The following is a 6,903-nucleotide window of genomic DNA, read 5'->3' on the forward strand; positions in this document are numbered from 1 at the left end:
CACTATTCTGCATCATTAAATCACTTGTCCACTGACAAAATGATGGCCTTCATGAATCATGAATGGGTGGGGAAATATTAACAAGGCCACAAAAAGTGCCTACCTCACTGGTCCTACTTGCTCAAAACACAACTTAGAAAAGCTTATTCATACTATTCCTGCCTGGAGGACCATTCAAAGTCTGACAAATAAACTTCACACAACTTCCTCCACTTCATGGACATAAATATGCTTTAGTTTTGGCATACGTATTTTCACACTGCACCAAAGCTCTCCCTTGCAGACAAGCTATTGCCTCTTCTACGGCAAAAGTCCTTTTGGAAAAGATTATTCCTATCTGGAGAACTCTTGAACTTCATAGGATCGAGGAATCCGTTTTACTGGCCAAGTACTTTGATAAGTCTGTGCTATTCAGCTGGTTTTACAACATTTTCATTGTGCTTATCACTCTCAATCCTCTTACTTAGTCAAACACACTTCTATTAAAAATAAGCATGTTTTGGTAGAGCTCTCTTTTCACAATGTACTCTTCGGAGACAAAGACCTTAAGCATCACATTTTGCAAGCTGGAGATTTTGTCTATTGAAAAAGACACCTCCAGAAGAACTCTCTTCAACCTCATTGGAGAGGCTCTTATCAAGTACTACCAACCAACTCTTGCACTGCTGAACTCCAAGAAGTAGACTCTTGGAGTCATAAGACACACCTAAAGAAAGCATCAAATCTTGAGTAGACCTGATGTCATCTGATGACCTGAAAGAAAACATTTCCTGAGATTGAAGCACATATCTGATGAGACAGGTTTTCCAAGATATCCAGACCAGGCATATTAGAATTTTACTGCCAAAACTTTGTTGATGACTTAAGGCTTCAGATGATCTCCAATAACTATATTGATAACATATAAACTTTAGATTAAAAGTGCCTGAGAGTTCTCCCTCTTACACTTCCTGTTACTCAAATGTGACCTCAATAGGTTTCCGATCTGTGCATTTCCCCCTGACATGAAACACTATACCCAGGAGAAATCCTTCCTGGCATTGAGGGACAAAAAGCTGTGGAAACTAGTAAAACTGACTCGTGATCAGCGATGCTTTCAGAGAAAGACCATGATCTAAAGGGGACAATGTAAATAAATGAATAAACAAATACCTCAATTAGAGTTGAAAGACCAGAAGGGGGAGCTCTCACACTCTGGAAGGAGAAAGACTCCTCTTGTTCCCGGCAAGGATTCAGCCAATGGAAAGGCAGGGAAGTATAGTCCACACAGCGGGGAAAATTGGTTAATAGAAATTGTGCCTGAGGATGCCCAGATATTGACTTGGTAGATGAGGATTTTAAATCAGCTAAGGAATTAAAGGAAAGTATTACAAGTATGGCTCATATCGATAAATAAGTAGAAAATATAAAGATATAAAAACCAAAGGGGAAACTGTGGCAGGGGAGGGATAAATTGAGAGGAAGGGATTAACACATACACACTACTATATACAAAATAGATAACTAACAAGGACCTGCTGTATAGCACAGGGAGGTATACTCAACCCATATGGGAAAAAAGAATGGATATATGTGTATGTATAACTGATTCACTTTGCTGTAAACCTGAAGCTAATACAACATTGTAAATCAACTGTACCCCAATAAAAAATTTTTAAAACTCTTAAAAATAAGTAAATACACAAAAATAAAAACCAAATAGAAATTCTGGAATGAAAAAGTACAATAAGTGAAATGAAAATAAAATCACTAGGGGATGCTCAACAACAGGTTTGAACTGCTAGAACAAAGAATCAGTGGTTATAGAAAGGTTATAGAGTTTGCTCAGTCTGAGAAAGATAAGGAAAAAAATGAATCTTTGCAAAGAGAAAAAAGTGAATCTGCAAGACACAACATATGCATAATGGGAGCCCTCAAAAGAGAGGAGAGATTTGGCATTTAAAAGTACTTGATTGGAGTTCCCATGTGGCTCAGTGGATTAATAACCTGACATAGTGTCCATGAGGATGCAGGTTTGATACCTGGCCTTGGTCAGTGGGTTAAGGACCCAGTGTTGTCATGTAGTTTTCCACAAAGCTTCAGCATAGGCCACAGCTGCAGCACAGACTCAACCCCTAGCCCAGGAACTTCCATATGCCATGGGTGCAGGGAGGAAAAAAGTATTTGATGATATAATGGTTGAAAAGTTCAAATATTTGATGAAAAACATTAATCCACATATTCAAGCAGCTCAGCAAAATCCCAACAGAATAAATTCAAAGAGATCACACCTAGATACTTCATAGTCAAATCTCAAAAGTCAAAAAACAAAGAAAATTGGAAGAGAAAAAAAAAGATCCATTATGTACAAGGGATTCTCAGTAAGCTCAAGAGCTGACTTAGAAGCCACAGCTATCAAAAGGCAGTGAAATGACATATTCAAAGAGAAGAAAGAAAAAGACCATCAATCAATAACCCCTTTATCCAGCAAAATTCTCCTTTGGAAAATCAAGGAAAAATTAAGGCACTTCCAGGGTAGCTCATTATTTTTATCTTCCCACTCTCCAATCTTCAGCATAGCAATCTCATCTTCAGGGTAGCTCGCATCATGGTCACAGACTGATTGTAGCTCAAGATATCACACTGGCATGAGAACATTAGGATCTTTTTAAGATAAAAGAAAATGTTTACTAGAATTTCTCCAAGCTATCTCTCCTCATTTGTCGGAATTATGACACATTTTAATGTTATTGACAGAGGAAAGAGTATCACCATGATTGGCTTGGTAAATACTCAGAGTTTACTAATGATGCTGGCCTCCTCAGAAACTCATAACTTGGGAGTTCCCGTTGTGGCACAGTGGTTAATGAATCCGACTAGGAACCATGAGGTTCCGGGTTTGGTCCCTGGCCTTGCTCAGTGGGTTAAGGATCTGGCGTTGCTGTGAGCTGTGGTGTAGGTTGCAGACGCAGCTTGGATCCCGCGTTGCTGTGGCTCTGGCGTAGGCCAGCGGCTACAGCTCTGATTAGACCCCAAGCCTGGGAACCTCCATAGCTGAGCGGCCCTAGAAAAGGCAAAAAGACAAAAAAAAAGAAAGAAAGAAAAGAAAAGAAACTCATAACTCATGAAAGACGCAAGGATACCTGGATAAACCCAGGATTCTAACAGGAGACAAGGCTGAGTGGCCCTGAAGCAGGTAGCCAATAATGCCTGCCATGGAGAAGTTTACTGAGTATTAGTTTGATACTTGCGTTGGGAGATTTTTATCTTCAGTCTCTCTTCTTCTCTCCCCACTCTGCTCCATCTCCTCACCAACACCATCACAGCCAAAGCTATGCAAAAATTTTAACAATATTTGAGCTACCACTGTAGCTATGAATTAATCTGTGTCCAAACCATTACAAAATGGTGGACTTCAAAGTCTCTTGGCTGCTTCCTTATGCTTTCCATCTACCTGTCCTTCTTGTAGGTAACACAATGATTCCAACTGCATGTATAAGTCCAATGAAACTGAATGACCACTCTTGGCACAAAAATACAGCTCTACTTCTGAGGATTTACACAGCCAAAACAGCACCTTTCACATCACAGCTGCATGATAAACATGCATGGAAAGAATGGAAACTGAGCAACTGGACTTAGCAACTGCATAAATTCAGCCCTTCCTTCATTTAATTGTGAAATATCCTGGAGATACAGCAATGAGTAAACAGTCTAGTCCCTAGACTCTTACACTCCTGAAGACAAAGAGAGGGCTGGAGAGAGAGGCAGCAAAACTCTGTGAGTAAAAGAACAGTGGTCCTATAGAAATAGGGAAGTGAAGAGGAAGATCTGGCTCAGAATGGAATACTGTGAAGCTGGTTTGGTATATGTTGAGTCTGAAGTGACAGGTGGACACCTCCAGTTGGAACTGTCCCTATAGTAGGTTTCATTGTGTGTATGTGCACACACATGTACGTCTCTGGCATCACCGTTACCACCACCACCACCATTCTTGTCATTGTCATTGTGCTTGTGAATGTTTCCCAAGTACTTCTAAGAGCTAGGCTCTTTGCTAAAAGCTTCATATGGAAATATCCATTTATTTCGGGGTTGCCATCAACTCATTACACATATTTCCATAGGTGATTATAAGTTTGTAGCTTCCCATTATATGATTATCCCATAAAGGGAATTAATTGAATTTTCTTTGGGGAAAGATTATATCTAAGTTTTTCTCTATTGGTATCTTCAAGAGAGACTCGATGAGAATAAAATTGTCATTGACATACAATAGTAACAACCTTAGGACAGAAGAATGAGGGAAATTAAAAGGAAGGCAAGAAAGGTCAGGATAGAGCCTTCATCAAATGACAGAGAAGTCATTACAATATCGTGAACATAACACAGAGATCTCATAAGGGGTAGGAAATTAAATTAATCTAGTAGAAATGGTAGTAACCTTGAAAGTGGAAAAATGGTAAAATAAATAACCCAGTCTTTTAAACTTAAAAGAGTAGAAAGATAGTTTCTTCCTACTATTTTGTGTGCTTGTTTTAATTTACTTAGCAGAGATCATATTCAGTCAGGTACTAGATCTGAAGTTTTCACATTTGATACAATGCTGATCTGGGTGATGACATTTTCATTTTGTGCTATGGAGAACTTATGTATCTGGAATAATGAACTGGGACTCTTTCAACCATAACTATAAAACAGACCCCTGTAAAGCAACCCCCTGACAAAGCAGTGGGGGTGTAAGAGCCATGCCCCTATTCACCTACATCACCATTCACCCAACACCTGCCTTCCCAGTTGCATTGTTCCTTAAACCGAGAGACTTCCTCTTAGCAGCATTTGATCAGCAGAGTGATCTGGGTTGCCACCCTTTCCCTAGCTCCTCCCTCATTTGTGCGAAGTCTAACTCCTACCCTAAATCCTTCTTCCTTCCATCCTCATAGTGGCTCTGCTTCCCTGACTGATCCTGGCAGACACAGAAGCTGAATATCCTTTCTCATCACACAGAGCCAACAACAAGCCCTCCTCTCCCTGAGGCGAAGAGATGCCTAAGTCCAAGTAGAGCAAAGCCTGTATTTTCATTAAGGCAAAAGAGAAAAGTGAATTCACAACTTTCAAATTATTACCATGCGAAAGAGTTTGAATCTGGGCTCAATAACATGGTTTCCCACTGGACCAGCCCTAAGTTACTACGTAGCTATAGGTTTTAAGAAGGGAACAATGAAAGATAAAATTAGAAAAAGTAAATGGTATCCAACAGCTGATGAAGCTTATGAACTTGGAAAATGTGAGGTCACAGAGGTCACCACGAAAGGAGCTTCTGAGAAATGCATGTTTAGAGGAAATGCCACAGTGTTTTAATACTGAAGATCCCAAGGACCATGCATGGCAAAATATGACTAAAATAAAACTCAGAAAAATAACAGTCATTAGTCACGAAATGGAATGGAATGTCACTAAGCTAACAGTCTCTTGCAATTAAGAGTCACTGAAGGCAGAGATACTTAGAAAAAATGACCTTCATTGACAAATGTTCAATCTGCCAGCATTCCAAGTGGCAGCACGAGCTTGCAAAGCTGTAGAGCCAGAATCAGCCTCAAAGACTCTCCATGCCTGTCTGAGACCACTGGTGTGAATTTCTCTGATCCTCATGAAGACCCTCTGGGAACTAGACTCTTTCCATTCTTCCAGAGCAACAGGAAGGGAGCACCTAACAATGGTACATCAGAGTGGCATCTCTGTTGTCAATGTCATATTTGGAACCTAACATCTTTCAGAGAAGCCAGCCAGCCTGGTGCCTGGGAAAGGATGGTAACCCAGCCAGGGAGAGAAATTAAATTCTGAATTCCTCCACCAGTGACTCCCTCCAGGCACAAGTAGACTGTTTCTAGACCCTTGAGAAGCAGGCTTGGCATAACTTTAGCTCTTCATGTGCCCTTTCCTAAGATCCTTTCCTTTTTTTTTAACAGCTGCACTTGCAGTATATGGAAGTTCCTGTGTCAGGGGTCAAATCAGAGCTTCAGCTGCAGCATAAGCCATAGCCATGGCCACACCAGATCAGAGCCCCATCTGCAATCTACAACATAGCCTGCAACAATGCAAGGCCAAGGATGGACTCCCACATTCTCAAAGAGACAATGTCAGGTCTTAACCCATCGGGCTACAACAGAAACTCCTCCTGAGATCCTTTCTTAGCACCATTCCCCCTACCCTGTCTCTGATCCTCAGCCCTAAGTTGGGGGTTGGAGCCAGGCAAGCAGCCAACAGTCCCCTTCCCAATCCCCAACTCCTCAACAGAACCCTCATCCCCTCAAGGTCTGGTTCAAGGTGATCACTTGCTGTTCTCATGATCCACCAATAACAACAGTCTGACAGTCTGATGGGAGGAGACAGCTTTCCTCCCCAGCCCCAGCCCTCTGCCCCAGTGTGATCAGCATTTCAGCATTTTCTTGCAATCCCTGCACTGTCTCAACAAAGGGCACTGTTCTGAAGTTTAGTCCAATGGCAGAAGCTTCAGTCACTTCAGTTACCCTATAAAGGGCATTTTTAAAAAGTTAAGATTGAAATTAAAACAATAAACTTTACTGACCCTGTAGCCCACTTCTAAACCAATTCAATTCAATAAAAGAATATAATCCAATAGGCCCACTGTGCCTATGATTAGGGTCAGCACGGAATGAGAGTGTCCTACCCACATTATACACATCTCTGAAGGGCTGGGAGACCATGTGTCTGGTTTGCCTGACAAGTTCCTGTTGTCCAGGTGGGACTTGATGGCACCCCCTTCTACCCTCATATTCTCCCAGTTCACACAATTATCTTTATGGCCGTTCTACTAAAGAGCCAACAGTTCTGGGATCCTCAGGGCTTTTCTCTATCCTTTGCTCTTTTACTTCTATCCCAAAACATCTTGAGAGGGTCTCATTC

Source organism: Phacochoerus africanus, chromosome 2, assembly GCF_016906955.1.
Source record: "Phacochoerus africanus isolate WHEZ1 chromosome 2, ROS_Pafr_v1, whole genome shotgun sequence".
Classification (NCBI taxonomy): Eukaryota; Metazoa; Chordata; class Mammalia; order Artiodactyla; family Suidae; genus Phacochoerus; species Phacochoerus africanus.